The sequence below is a fragment of the Ranitomeya variabilis genome, chromosome 2 (assembly GCF_051348905.1).
Source record: "Ranitomeya variabilis isolate aRanVar5 chromosome 2, aRanVar5.hap1, whole genome shotgun sequence".
In the NCBI taxonomy this organism is placed as follows: Eukaryota; Metazoa; Chordata; class Amphibia; order Anura; family Dendrobatidae; genus Ranitomeya; species Ranitomeya variabilis.
In genome coordinates, this window is record NC_135233.1 from 292,643,749 (window position 1) to 292,659,627 (window position 15,879).

Below are 15,879 nucleotides of genomic sequence, written 5' to 3' on the forward strand. Positions count from 1 at the left end.
AGTACACATATTTAGTATCGCCGCGTCCGTAACGACCCAACCTATAAAACTGCCCCACTAGTTAACCCCTTCAGTAAACACCGTAAGAAAAAAAAAAAAAAAAACGAGGCAAAAAACAACGCTTTATTATCATACTGCCGAACATAAAGTGGAATAACACGCGATCAAAAAGACTGATATAAATAACCATGGTACTGCTGAAAACGTCATCTTGTCCCGCAAAAAACGAGCCGCCAAACAGCATCATCAGCAAAAAAATAAAAAAGTTATAGTCCTGAGAATAAAGTGATACCAAAATAATTATTTTTTCTATAAAATAGTTTTTATCGTATAAAAGCGCCAAAACATAAAAAAAAATGATATAAATGAGATATCGCTGTAATCGTACTGACCCGACGAATAAAACTGCTTTATCAATTTTACCAAACGCGGAACGGTATAAACGCCTCCCCCAAAAGAAATTCATGAATAGCTGGTTTTTGATCACTCTGTCTCACAAAAATCGGAATAAAAAGCGATCAAAAAATGTCACGTGTCCGAAAATGTTACCAATAAAAACGACAACTCGTCCCACAAAAAACAAGATCTCACATGACTCTATGGACTCAAATATGGAAAAATTACAGCTCTCAAAATGTGGTAGCTCTCAGAATAAAGCGATGCAAAAACAATTATTTTTTTATATAAAATAGTTTTTATTGTGTAAAAGCGCCAAAACATAAAAAAATTACATTGAGGTATCGCTGTAATCGTACTGACCCGAAGAATAAAACTGCTTTATCCTTTTTACCAAACGCGGAACGGTATAAACGCCCCCCCTAAAAGAATTTCAGGAATTGCTGATTTTTGTTCATTCCGCCTCCCAAAAATCAGAATAAAAAGCGATCAAAAAATGTCACGTGTCCGAAAATGTTACCAATAAAAACGACAACTCGTCCCACAAAAAACAAGATCTCACATGACTCTATGGACTCAAATATGGAAAAATTACAGCTCTCAAAATGTGGTAACGCAAAAAATATTTTTTGCAATGAAAAGCGTCTTTCAGTGTGTGACGGCTGCCAATCATAAAAATCCGCTAAAAAACCCGCTATAAAAGTAAATCAAACCCCCCTTCATCACCCCCTTAGTTAGGGAAAAATTAAAAAATTAAAAAATGTATTTATTTCCATTTTCCCATTAGGGTTAGGGTTAGGGTTAGAGTTAGGACTAGAGTTAGGACTAGAGTTAGGGCTAGGGTTAGAGCTAGGGTTAGGGTTAGGGTTAGGGTTAGGGCAAGGGTTAGGGCTAGGGTTAGGGTTAGGGTTGGGGCTAGGGTTGGGGCTAGGGTTAGGGTTAGAGCTGGGGTTGGGCTAGGGTTAGGGCTAGGGTTAGGGCTAGGGTTGGGTGTTGTGAATTTGGATTCTGGGCTCCCCCGGTGGCCGCTTGTGGAATTGGACTTGTCATCCTCTTTCCTGTTTCACCTGATTCCATCAGTAGTGGGTGTCGCTATTTAAGCTCATTTCTCTGGTGGTTTCTTGCCGGTCAACAATGTTATCTGATGCCTCTCAGTGCTTGTTCCTGCTTCTAGACAACTACTGATAAGTTGGACTTTTGTCCATGTTTTGTTTTGCCTATTTGTTCCAGTTCGCAGCTGAAGTTTTGTTACTGTGTCTGGAAAGCTCTCGTCGATCAGGGATTGCTACTCTGGCGTTATGAGTTAATGCCAGAGTTTAAGGTAATCTCTGGATGGTGTTTTGTTAGTATTTTTCTGCTGACCATGAAAGTATACTATCTGTCTTCTGCTATCTAGTAAGCGGACCTCAAATTTGCTAAGACTATTTTCCTGCTGCGTTTGTTGTTTCATCTGAACTCACCGTCATTATATGTGGGGGGCTACTGTCTTCTTTGGAATATTTCTCTAGAGGTGAGCCAGGTCTTATATTTCCCTCTGCTAGCTATTTAGGTCTTAGGCCAGAGCTGGGCATCTAGCGATAAATAGGAAATGCTACCTGGCTATTTCTAGTTGCGCGGCAGGCTTAGTTCATGGTCAGTATAGTTCCATCTTCCGAGAGCTTGTCCCTCTATAGGCTTGCTATGATCTCTGCCTGCAGAGATCATGACAGTTTGACCGGCCACTAAAGTGTTAAAGACCCAGGTTGAGAAAGGAGAGTTATAAGAAGTCTGCTGGAATTTTTTTTTTTTTTTTTTTTTTTTTCCTCCAGTCTGCCTTGCTGCAGTCTTTTTTCTCTCTCTCCTCCTAATCTCTGTATGCTCTGTGTGCACCTGACAATAATGGATCTCCAGAGTGTAACTGCGGGTTTGAATAATCTCATCACGAAAGTACAAAATTTACAAGATTTTGTAGTACATGCTCCGGTATCTGAGCCGAGAATTCCTTTGCCGGAGTTCTTCACAGGGAATAGAGCTAGCTTCCAGAATTTCCGAAATAATTGTAAGCTTTATTTGTCCCTGAAGTCTCGTTCAGCTGGAGACCCTGCTCAGCAGGTTAGGATTGTTATTTCCTTGCTCAGGGGTGACCCTCAAGATTGGGCCTTCTCATTGCCAGCAGGGGATCCTGCGTTACGCGATGTGGATGCGTTTTTTCTGGCCTTGGGCTTGCTTTATGAGGAACCTCATTTGGAACTTCAGGCAGAAAAAACTTTGATGGCACTATCTCAGGGGCAAGACGAAGCTGAAGTTTTCTGCCAAAAATTCCGTAAATGGTCTGTGCTTACTCAGTGGAATGAGTGCGCCTTGGCGGCAACTTTCAGAGAAGGTCTCTCTGATGCCGTTAAGGATGTTATGGTGGGGTTCCCTTTGCCTGCAGGTCTGAATGAGTCCATGACAATGGCTATTCAGATTGATAGGCGTCTGCGGGAGCGCAAACCGATGCACCATCTGGCGGTGTCTATGGAAAAGACGCCAGAAAGTATGCAGTGTGATAGAATTCTGTCCAGGAGCGAGCGACAGAATTTTAGACGGAAGAATGGATTGTGTTTCTATTGTGGGGATTCTACTCATGTTATATCGGCATGCTCTAGGCGTACAAAGAAGCTTGATAAGTCTGTTTCCATTGGCACCATTCAGTCTAAGTTTATTTTGTCTGTAACCCTGATTTGCTCTTTGTCATCCATTGCCTCGGACGCCTATGTTGACTCTGGCGCCGCTCTGAGTCTTATGGATTGGTCCTTTGCCAATCGTTGTGGTTTTGATTTAGAGCCTTTGGAGACTCTTATTCCTCTGAAGGGGATTGACTCCACCCCATTGGCTAATAATAAACCACAATACTGGACACAAGTAACCATGCGTATCAATCCGGATCACCAGGAGATTATTCGTTTCCTGGTGCTGTATAATTTACATGACGATTTGGTACTGGGATTGCCATGGTTGCAGTCTCACAACCCAGTCTTGGACTGGAGAGCTATGTCTGTGTTGAGCTGGGGATGTAAGGGTATTCATGGGGACGTACCTTTGGTTTCTATTTCGTCGTCCATTCCCTCTGAAGTCCCTGAGTTCCTCTCTGATTATCAAGACGTCTTTGACGAACCCAAGCTTGGGTCGTTACCTCCGCACCGTGAGTGCGATTGTGCCATAGATTTGATACCGGGTTGTAAATATCCAAAGGGTCGTTTGTTTAATTTGTCTGTGCCGGAACATGCTGCTATGCGGGAATATATAAAGGAGTCTTTGGAAAAGGGACATATTCGTCCATCTTCTTCTCCCTTGGGAGCTGGGTTTTTCTTTGTCTCAAAAAAAGACGGCTCTTTGAGACCATGTATTGATTATCGGCTTCTGAATAAGATCACTGTTAAGTATCAATACCCATTGCCATTGCTTACTGATTTGTTTGCTCGTATAGAGGGTGCTAAGTGGTTCTCTAAAATTGATCTTCGTGGGGCGTATAATTTGGTGCGGATCAGGCAGGGGGATGAGTGGAAGACCGCATTTAATACGCCCGAGGGCCACTTTGAGTATTTGGTCATGCCTTTTGGTCTTTCTAATGCCCCTTCAGTTTTCCAGTCTTTTATGCATGATATTTTCCGCGATTTTCTGGATAAATTTATGATAATATATCTGGATGATATTCTGATTTTTTCTGATGACTGGGACTCTCATGTCCAGCAGGTCAGGAGAGTTTTTCAGGTTCTGCGGTCTAATTCTTTATGTGTGAAGGGGTCTAAGTGCGTTTTTGGGGTCCAGAAAATTTCCTTTTTGGGGTATATTTTTTCTCCCTCTTCCATTGAGATGGATCCCGTCAAGGTGCAAGCTATTTGTGACTGGACTCAGCCCTCCTCTCTTAAGGGTCTTCAGAGATTTTTGGGCTTTGCCAACTTTTACCGCCGATTTATTGCTGGTTTTTCGGATGTCGTTAAACCACTGACTGATTTGACCAGACAAGGCGCTGATGTTGCTAATTGGTCCCCTCATGCTGTAGAGGCCTTTCAGGAGCTTAAGCGCCGTTTTGCCTCTGCCCCTGTGCTGCGTCAGCCTGATGTGAATCTGCCTTTTCAGGTTGAGGTTGACGCTTCGGAGATCGGAGCTGGGGCAGTGTTGTCGCAGAAAGGTTCCGACTGCTCCGTCATTAGGCCTTGTGCCTTCTTTTCTCGCAAATTTTCGCCCGCAGAGCGGAATTATGATGTTGGGAATCGGGAGCTTTTGGCCATGAAGTGGGCGTTTGAGGAGTGGCGCCATTGGCTCGAGGGGGCTAGGCATCAGGTGGTGGTATTGACTGACCACAAAAATTTGATTTATCTTGAGACTGCCAGACGCCTGAATCCTAGACAGGCGCGCTGGTCTTTATTTTTTTCTCGCTTTAATTTTGTGGTGTCATACCTACCGGGTTCTAAGAATGTTAAGGCAGATGCCCTTTCTAGGAGTTTTGACCCGGACTCTCCTGGTAATTCTGAACCCACAGGTATCCTTAGGGAGGGAGTAATTTTGTCGGCCGTTTCTCCTGATCTGCGGCGGTCCTTGCAAGAGTTTCAGGCGGATAGACCGGATCGTTGTCCGCCTGATAGACTGTTTGTTCCGGATGATTGGACCAGCAGAGTCATCTCTGAGGTACATTCTTCTGCATTGGCAGGTCATCCCGGAATTTTTGGTACCAGGGATTTGGTGGCAAGATCCTTCTGGTGGCCTTCTCTGTCACGAGATGTGCGAGTCTTTGTGCAGTCATGTGACGTTTGTGCTCGGGCCAAGTCTTGTAGTTCTCGGGCTAGCGGACTGCTGTTGCCCTTGCCTATTCCTAAGAGGCCTTGGACACACATCTCGATGGATTTTATTTCAGATCTGCCTGTTTCCCAGAAGATGTCTGTCATCTGGGTGGTCTGTGACCGTTTCTCTAAAATGGTCCATTTGGTTCCTCTGCCCAAGTTGCCTTCTTCTTCTGAGTTGGTTCCTCTGTTTTTTCAGAATGTTGTCCGATTGCACGGTATTCCTGAGAATATTGTTTCTGACAGAGGTACCCAATTTGTGTCTAGATTTTGGCGGGCATTCTGTGCTAGGATGGGCATAGATTTGTCTTTTTCATCTGCTTTTCACCCTCAGACTAATGGCCAGACCGAGCGGACTAATCAGACCCTTGAGACATATCTGAGGTGTTTTGTCTCTGCTGACCAGGATGATTGGGTTGCTTTTTTGCCATTGGCAGAGTTCGCCCTCAATAATCGGGCCAGTTCTTCCACCTTGGTGTCCCCGTTTTTCTGTAATTCGGGGTTTCACCCTCGATTTTCCTCCGGTCAGGTGGAATCCTCGGATTGTCCTGGAGTGGATGCGGTGGTGGAGAGATTGCATCACATCTGGGGGCAGGTTATGGACAATTTGAAGTTGTCACAGGAGAAGACTCAGCGTTTTGCCAACCGTCATCGTCGTGTTGGTTCTCGGCTTTGTGTTGGAGATTTAGTGTGGCTGTCTTCTCGTTTTGTCCCTATGAGGGTCTCTTCTCCTAAGTTTAAACCTCGGTTCATCGGCCCTTATAGAATATTGGAGATTCTTAATCCTGTTTCTTTCCGTTTGGACCTCCCTGCGTCCTTTTCCATTCATAACGTTTTTCATCGGTCGTTATTGCGCAGGTATGAGGTACCTGTTGTACCTTCTGTTGAGCCTCCTGCTCCGGTGTTGGTTGAGGGTGAGTTGGAGTACGTTGTGGAGAAAATTTTGGACTCTCGTGTTTCCAGACGGAAACTCCAGTATCTGGTCAACTGGAAGGGTTACGGCCAGGAGGATAATTCTTGGGTCAATGCATCTGATGTTCATGCTTCTGATCTTGTTCGTGCCTTCCATAGGGCTCATCCTGGTCGCCCTGGTGGATCTGGTGAGGGTTCGGTGCCCCCTCCTTGAGGGGGGGGTACTGTTGTGAATTTGGATTCTGGGCTCCCCCGGTGGCCGCTTGTGGAATTGGACTTGTCATCCTCTTTCCTGTTTCACCTGATTCCATCAGTAGTGGGTGTCGCTATTTAAGCTCATTTCTCTGGTGGTTTCTTGCCGGTCAACAATGTTATCTGATGCCTCTCAGTGCTTGTTCCTGCTTCTAGACAACTACTGATAAGTTGGACTTTTGTCCATGTTTTGTTTTGCCTATTTGTTCCAGTTCGCAGCTGAAGTTTTGTTACTGTGTCTGGAAAGCTCTCGTCGATCAGGGATTGCTACTCTGGCGTTATGAGTTAATGCCAGAGTTTAAGGTAATCTCTGGATGGTGTTTTGTTAGTATTTTTCTGCTGACCATGAAAGTATACTATCTGTCTTCTGCTATCTAGTAAGCGGACCTCAAATTTGCTAAGACTATTTTCCTGCTGCGTTTGTTGTTTCATCTGAACTCACCGTCATTATATGTGGGGGGCTACTGTCTTCTTTGGAATATTTCTCTAGAGGTGAGCCAGGTCTTATATTTCCCTCTGCTAGCTATTTAGGTCTTAGGCCAGAGCTGGGCATCTAGCGATAAATAGGAAATGCTACCTGGCTATTTCTAGTTGCGCGGCAGGCTTAGTTCATGGTCAGTATAGTTCCATCTTCCGAGAGCTTGTCCCTCTATAGGCTTGCTATGATCTCTGCCTGCAGAGATCATGACAGTTGGGGCTAAGGTTAGGGCTAGGGTTAGGGCTAGTGTTACGGCTAGTGTTAGGGCTAGTGATAGGGCTAGGGTTATTGCTCGGGTTAGGGCTAGGGTTAGGGCTAGGGTTGGGGCTAGGGTTGGGGCTAAAGATAGGGTTAGGGTTTGGATTACATTTACAGTTGGGAATAGGGTTGGGTGTGTCTGGGTTAGAGGAGTGGTTAGGGTTACTGTTGGGATTAGGGTAAGGGGTGTGTTTGGATTAGGGTTTCAGTTATAATTGGGGGGTTTCCACTGTTTAGGCACATCAGGGGCTCTCCAAACGGGACATGGCATCCGATCTGAATTCCAGCCAATTCTGCGTTGAAAAAGGAAAACAGTGCTCCTTCCCTTCAGAGCTCTCCCGTGTGCCCAAACAGGGGTTTACCCCAACATATGGGGTATCAGCGTACTCAGGACAAATTGGATATCATCTTTTGGGGTCCAAGTTCTCCTGCTACCCTTGGGAAAATACAAAACTGGGGGCCAAAAAATAAGTTTTGTGGGAAAAAAAAGATTTTTTATTTTCACGGCTCTGCGTTGTAAACTGTAGTGAAACACTTGGGGGTTCAAAGTTCTCACAACACATCTAGATAAGTTCCTTGGGGGGTCTAGTTTCCGATATGGGGTCACTTGTGGGGGGTTTGTACTGTTTGGGTACATCAGGGGCTCTGCAAATGCAACGTGATGCCTGCAGACCAATCCATTTAAGTCTGCATTCCAAATGGCGCTCCTTCCCTTCCGAGCTCTGTCATGCGCCCAAACAGTGGTTCCCCCCCACATATGGGGTATCAGCGTACTCAGGACAAATTGGACAACAACTTTTGGGGTCCAATTTATCCTGATACCCTTGTAAAAATACAAAACTGGGGGCTAAAAATCATTTTTGTGAAGAAAAAAAGAATTTTTATTTTCACGGCTCTGCGTTGTAAACTGTAGTGAAACACTTGGGGGTTCAAAGTTCTCACAACACATCTAGATAAGTTCCTTGGGGGGTCTAGTTTCCAATATGGGGTCACTTGTGGGGGGTTTGTACTGTTTGGGTACATCAGGGGCTCTGCAAATGCAACAAGATGCCTGCAGACCAATCCATTTAAGTCTGCATTCCAAATGGCGCTCCTTCCCTTTCGAGCTCTGTCATGCGCCCAAACAGTGGTTCCCCCCCACATATAGGGTATCAGCGTACTCAGGACAAATTGGACAACAACTTTTGGGGTCCAATTTATCCTGATACCCTTGTGAAAATACAAAACTGGGGGATAAAAATCATTTTTGTGAAAAAAAAACGAATTTTTATTTTCACGGCTCTGCGTTATAAACTGTAGTGAAACACTTGGGGGTTCAAAGTTCTCACAACACATCTAGATAAGTTCCTTGGGGGGTCTAGTTCCAATATGGGGTCACTTGTGGGGGTTTGTACTGTTTGGGTACATCAGGGGCTCTGCAAATGCAACGTGACGCCTGCATACCAATCCATTTAAGTCTGCATTCCGAATGGCGCTCCTTCCCTTCCGAGCTCTGTCATGCGCCCAAACAGTGGTTCCCCCCCACATATGGGGTATCAGCGTACTCAGGACAAATTGGGCAACAACTTTTGGGGTCCAATTTATCCTGATACCCTTGTGAAAATACAAAACTGGGGGCTAAAAATCATTTTTGTGAAGAAAAAAAAGAATTTTTATTTTCACGGCTCTGCGTTATAAACTGTAGTGAAACACTTGGGGGTTCAAAGCTCTCAAAACACATCTAGATAAGTTCCTTAGGGGGTCTACTTTCCAAAATGGTGTCACTTGTGGGGTTTTTTAATGTTTAGGCAAATCAGGGGCTCTCCAAACGCAACATGGCATCCCATCTTAATTCCAGTCAATTTTGCATTGAAAAGTAAAATAGCGCTCCTTCCCTTCCGAGCTCTGCTATGCGCCCAAACAGTGGTTTACACCCACATATGGGGTATCGTCGTACTCAGGACAAATTGCACAACAACGTTTGTGATCTAATTTCTTCTCTTACCCTTGGGAAAATAAAAAAATGGGGGCAAAAAGATCATTTTTGTGAAAAAATATGATTTTTTATTTTTACGGCTCTGCATTATAAACTTCTGTGAAGCACTTGTTGGGTCAAAGTGCTCAACACACATCTAGATAAGTTCCTTAAGGGGTCTACTTTCCAAAATAGTGTCACTTGTACAGGGTTTCAATGTTTAGGCACATCAGGGGCTCTCCAAACGCAACAAGGCGTCCCATCTCAATTCCAGTCAATTTTGCATTGAAAAGTCAAATGGCGCTCCTTCCCTTCCGAGCTCTGCCCTGCGCTCAAACAATGGTTTACACCCACATATGGGGTATCAGCGTACTCAGGACAAATTGCACAACAATTTTTCGGGTCCAATTTCTTCTCTTACCCTTGGGAAAATAAAAAATTGGGGGCGAAAAGATCATTTTTGTGAAAAAATATGATTTTTTATTTTTACGGCTCTGCATTATAAACTTCTGTGAAGCACTTGTTGGGTCAAAGTGCTCACCACACATCTAGATAAGACCCTTAGGGGGTCTACTTTCCAAAATGGTGTCACTTGTGGGGGGTTTCAATGTTTAGGCACATCAGGGGCTCTCCAAATGCAACATGGCGTCCCATCTCAATTCCAGTCAATTTTGCATTGAAAAGTCAAATGGCGCTCCTTTCCTTCCGAGCTCTGCCATGCGCCCAAACAGTGGTTTACCCCCACATATGGGGTATCAGCGTACTCAGGACAAATTGAACAACAAATTTTGGGGTCTATTTTCTCCTGTTACCCTTGGTAAAATAAAACAAATTGGAGCTGAAATACATTTTGTGTGAAAAAAAGTTAAATGTTTATTTTTATTTAAACATTCCAAAAATTCCTGGTCAACTTTTAACCCTTATAACTCCGTCACAAAAAAAAATTTTGGTTCCAAAATTGTGCTGATGTAAAGTAGACATGTGGGAAATGTTACTTATTAAGTATTTTGCATGACATATGTCTGTGATTTAAGGGCATAAAAATTCAAAGTTGAAAAATTGCGAAATTTTCAAAATTTTCGCCAAATATTCATTTTTTTCACAAATAAACGCAAGTTATATCGAAGAAATTTTACCACTATCATGAAGTACAATATGTCACGAGAAAATAATGTCTGAATCGCCAAGATCTGTTGAAGCGTTCCAGAGTTATAACCTCATAAAGGGACAGTGGTCAGAATTGTAACATTGGGGGTGAAGGGGTTAATGGACCCATTGTATAAGCTTGTTGATAGTTTTGAACTTTCAGTAGAAGAAGTGATTTCAGATTATTGAGGAGAAATAAGATTCTCATGCAGACATACATGGCTTAGAACAGTGATCCTAGTCAAAATAGTCAACACAATCTTTTTCTTTTCAATGACGCTTAAGAAGAATCTTTTTATATACTTTGACTTTTATAGTTTTATAGTATTCAAGTATCCAGTAAGCATCTTACGTGATGAATAGAAGAACCACAATGCAAAGTCTTTAACTAGAGCTCATACCTATAATGTGCCAATTATATTACTGGGGAATACTTATATGCAAAGAAGCCTCTTATCCCATTTCTCCACCCCTTATAGTTATGCGCCTGATTTTTGCTTTATTTCTTCTCTAGAAACTCATACTAAAGCACCAATTTTTACAGCCGTCATAAAATCAGGATGCTCAATGGAAAATTATGTGACAACATTGCAAACTTACAGTATCATCAAACAGCTTTACCTTTTATGATACACACTCAAAGATATAATATCCACTGTCCAGAGATTTCAGTATATACACAGTATTATAGAAAAAAGGAAAATTACATTTTTTTTTACTGTAAAGCTGCTTGCGGGTAAGAATTATCAGACTATTCTTTGACTTTAACCTTGCAATAAATTGCAGTGGATATTTTCATCAATATGCAATATCTGTTCTTTATAAATATCAAACGCCACAGTAAAATTATCAATAAGCGAGAAAAGGCCAAATTAAAATGCCTTGAAATGTGAACAGTTAACATGGGAATGCATGTGTATGAGTACTGAATGTCTAAATATATAAGTAAAACCTGTGCAAAACAGCAATAGTGTCAGGATTGAAATAAAATTCTAATTGTTCTTTTTATAATTTAGAGCTCTGGTGTTAATATGCAACTGCTATTTCAGGATTATTAACAGCATAATGTCTGTGTCTGCCTCCAGCTCCTCTCTTACATCCCCCCTCCTCTTTCCATAAAATGCAAAAAGCAGCAACCATCATGTTGCATCACAGCAATGTGAAAATATGTATACATTAAAGACAGCTATTACCCCTGAAATCAGAGTTGAAGATCAGTCCAGGAGGAGAAAAAGGCTTTTTTGTCTGATGAGATTAATTACAAAGTTTCTTCATGTGTGCTATTGAGTTATGAATAAAAGAGTGATAATTACAGTACTTTATAGACTTTAAGATGCATCAGACAATAATCCGCTCCCAAAATTTTTGGGGAGTAAAATAGGAATTAAAAAAATAAATAAAATGGTGGTGTGTCTTGTAGTCCACTTGTACGGTAGCTTTCTGGGCTGGGTGCCAGAAGGCAGGGTTGCTGCTGCAGGAAGATGGTGGCGAGGGCAGGAGTGGGTCAATGCTGCGGGCCTTGGGTTGGGAGGAGAGGGTGTTCGGCAGTGTGGGCTTTTACAAAATGTCAGCAGAGTCCCCACATTTTCCATTCCTTTCACTGAGATGGAATTCAGGAAAATGCGCAGATTGAGATCTCAGGAGATGAGATCTCGAGAACTGAGATCTCAATTTGCACATCTGCTACCACCAGGGGCCATTTTATCAAGATTCACTGCAGCGAAAAGGATTGGAAGTGCAGGGACCTCCACATTCTCTAAAAGCCCGTAGCCTTTTTCTTCTTGTATACTATAAATTACAACCTGTTCTCACATTCCCTAATAGCTCAGTGTGTTTTTAGGTTGATGAAGAAGATTCCCGAGAAAAGAGAAACAGCATTATCAAACTCATCAGTAGCCAAGAAAATTGCCAAACTGCATCATGTGAGTGCCATGACTGTTGGTTTGTATGCTGGAGGGGCTGGAGTGGGATTTATAATGAGGGGCACACAGGGGTACACTATTTGCCTGACTCCTCTTCAAGAATCAGGAGTGTCTGACTACAGCTCGCTCCCTCCCATCAAGATTGGCGTGAACAATAATGAATCAGGCCCGTCATTTATGACAGAAATTCAAGGATTTTTAAAGGAATGATTAAGGCCGGAAAAAAAAACATTTTTTTCCACTTGAGTTTCTCACTAAGTAATTTAAATAAAATCAAAGTCTTGCCTTCACCAAGATTATGATAAATTAAGAAAGAGAAACTTTACTGTACCTTCATTTATTAAACTTGCTAGGCAAAGTCTATATGGTGTCTTTTTATTATAGTTTTTTATGTAATTTGCTTTGGTTAAAGAAATAAAATGTTCCACGGAATGCCCTACATAGAAGAGTGTATTCTCCTGTAAGCATTGTTTTTAGGGCTTCCATGGGAAAACTGAAATTGTTATACATTGTACCCACTTATTCAAAGCTATGTGGGCGACAATATGTTTCTTAAAACCATAATCTCACAATACATCTGTATTGTGCACCACATTTCAGGTCAAACTTCACACAGTTATCAGAATGAGACATTTTTCACTTCAGTTTTTTATTGGATGCAATCACAGATGTTAATGATAAATCCATGGAAAAATGGACCAAATTGAAATCTAGAAAGTCCAAGTTAATTTAAACTGGTCTTTTCTGCTCTTCCCAAAATAATAATCAGTGTTTGTGGTGTACTGCATAAATCATAGTTATGGGTCTCGCCAAGAGAACATTACTCACCTTTCCATATTAACTAACATAGCTCAATAATTTCTGCAATTACATGGGAGACACAAAGTAACTTGACATATAACAAGAGATAAAAAATAACAGGACCCATGTAACCATTATCCATTGCGACCACTGAAGTTACTTCCTAAATTTCCCAAACTCACAGAAATATTAAAAACAAGTAGACTGGAAGTAAGCCAGAAATTTCCTGCAGTAACCGCTTTATCAAGAAATTGTAAACCTTTACATATCTGTATAAACTTACACTTAGGAGGGTTCTTATACTTTTTTTTCACTTGGTATGCATCCAATCTTATCAAACTGACATTTAGGAAAACCATAAAAAATCCTCATGAAAAGTCTGTGTATATAAATATTAATCTAACTTAAGTAACCAAAACTCCAAAATAAAAAATTCACACTTTTTATTACTGGATACTGTTTGGTAAAAAATGCAGTTGACTTTGCTTTCCAATAAGTGGTATCCAAAAGGATAAGTATAGCATAGTATACTTCTTTCTACTTTTTACAATTAATTATTATGGTGATGGATACTATTATATAATGATAGTATTCTATCAATGTTTGAGATGAGAAAATTGATAAGTGGAAGAAAGAGTTTGTGTCGAAATTACTGAAATTCACTTTCTCTCTCACTTTCTTTTTCTGAGTAATTAGGAGCTGACTAGTATAAAAATTTGTGGCAATACTTAACACAAATTTAATATTTTGGAGAAAATTCAATGAAGTTGACGAATTGGAATTTCAACAGATATGCTCATCTCTAATCAACATAATGAGTAAAAAAAAATTATCATAAATGCATAGGTTGACTCTCACTTTCCAGTAGGGAGTTACTGAAATCTCTCTCTCAAGGTTTTATTCCTTCCTTAGCCAACTCCACGCAATTGTAAATTTTGTATCTATAACACATGTATTTTACTTTCTAAACATTTTCATTTACAATTCATTGATAGGTAAAAAAAAACACCAGTGGACGTAAATGAATGTGTCTTACCACTCAAAGATCCTCTATGACAAGAAGGGAAGGCTTAAGGTGAAGCTTTTATTCTGTTGTTGAAGTGGACCACAGTAATCCTTAGTCAGTCTGAAAAGGCCCTCTGCATTCCAGTTATACCTTTGATACGTTCTTTAATATCCTGAAATTGACAGACATATTAGGTTTTCTTTATTTTTTTTTATAACCACACAGTCCAAAACAATTAGCACATAAAAACCTACATTTCTTCATCCAGGAACCTTGAAAAGGATAAGGAATGTTGAGATTCAATACATTGCTTTTTACATTAAATTTCATCAGTCCTTCACCTATGAAAGGTGTATTTGGAAAGAATGCATAACGGTCATTGTTAGGGATTTCAGTAAAGAATACATTAATAACAACAGAACTTAAGTGCTGTAATCCATACTTACAAGGCATTGCAATGTTAACATTGATATTTAGAATATCTGGTATGTTTTACTAGAATGGGAGTTATTTCTGGCTGTTTTTTAGCGTAATATACGGCATGCACTATAGCTATATTGTTTCAAGTAATAGAATGCATATTTCTGCCTTTTTCTCAGGAGTTTGTTATCATTTAAACAACGTTAACTTAGACTTCAAAGTATGAAAATACACAAGATTTATCACAGTAGCTCAGGAAGGATGATAAATTTGCTATATTTTTAAACACTGGTTCCCTGGCTTCATACTATACTGTACAGTTGTCCAACTATTGTCTAAACTTATTTATTGTCTTGTTTGTGCATAAGTTTTGGTGCAACTATGGCGCACATTGCTGTATCTATTTCTAGCACAATGTTATATCTGAAGCTACATACTTTTCCACTATACATTCTCTTTTTCATCTAAGCTATGGCTCAGTGTCATGTTGTATAGTGTTTTAAACATATATTAAATACATCTAAAACTTTATTTTTGCGTGATCGCTGGGGACCATAGGGGTCCAAGTGAATTCCCTGGTTGGCCCCTTTGCAGGATTAAGCCTTTCACATAAACAGTGCTTGGCAGAGTACACCTAATGAAACATTTAGTGATGGAAGCAATATCTCATCATTAATTTAACACACTGCCCAGTTTCTTATATAGAAGTGTTAGGGTCGGTGGAACACATCAAATAAATATATTAATAAGGTACTTCGCAACCTGGGGTCCACCGTGCAGAGATGGTATCTGCTGCTAGGCAATGGTGGACCTTATATGGTGGTAGAAACCTAAGAAACATGGGTTAGGCGTCACCCGGTGTGAAACAGCAGCAAACTCACAGAGCTGCAGCAACCAATAAATAAGATCTTGTTCCCTGTTACTGACACAGGACTCAGCGGATTTAGCACAAGTGAGGTCGTTTGACTCAGCCCCAAGAACGCAGGATTAAAGCCTGACGGGACCCGCTAAGTACGCGGCGTCGGACTTGCGAGACCACTACCTGGCTCTGACTCTACTCCAATCACCCTAATACTCATTCAACAACCAGAGGGTAGGGGATCATTAGGAGCTATCACCAGAGTCATTCACACATGCACACACACTGAGGTCATGGCCTATACTAACACATGGCCGTGCAGTCGTGATATCCTTTTATAGATGTCCATCTGCAAGGATCTTGCTAGTAAGCCAATCCAGTCTCGCTTGAGGACCTGGGCATGTGACCTCCAACCACCAATGGTTGCTCATCTCATGGGCATGCTCAGAAGGGCAAATGCTGGACTTAGTTTCAGGAACGTCTGCTCGCCGCTGTCTAATGTTGGCTGCTATAGCTGGACCTGTGTGTGGCAGCAGCAACCAAACGCACAGCTCAAGATTGAGCAAGATGCTGGGACAAATGTCTTTGCTGAGCAGAGTACTTTGCAGCTGAAATAGAATGGGAGACCTCAGAAGACATGGCTTGGGATTCCCCCTGTACAGCGGGATAATCC

General features: G+C 41.4%; 1 protein-coding gene across 5 annotated transcripts in view; it reads right to left on the reverse strand.

Moving 5' to 3' along the window:
- The window catches only part of TENM1 (teneurin transmembrane protein 1), a 1,288,567-nt gene that overhangs the window by 1,069,772 nt on the left and 202,916 nt on the right, over window positions 1–15,879 (reverse strand). For all 5 annotated transcript variants that reach the window (XM_077285119.1, XM_077285117.1, XM_077285116.1 and 2 more), the window contains exon 2: window positions 13,958–14,099. The gene's annotated coding sequence lies outside the window, so the exon portion shown is untranslated. The remainder of the gene's footprint in view (window positions 1–13,957; window positions 14,100–15,879) is intronic.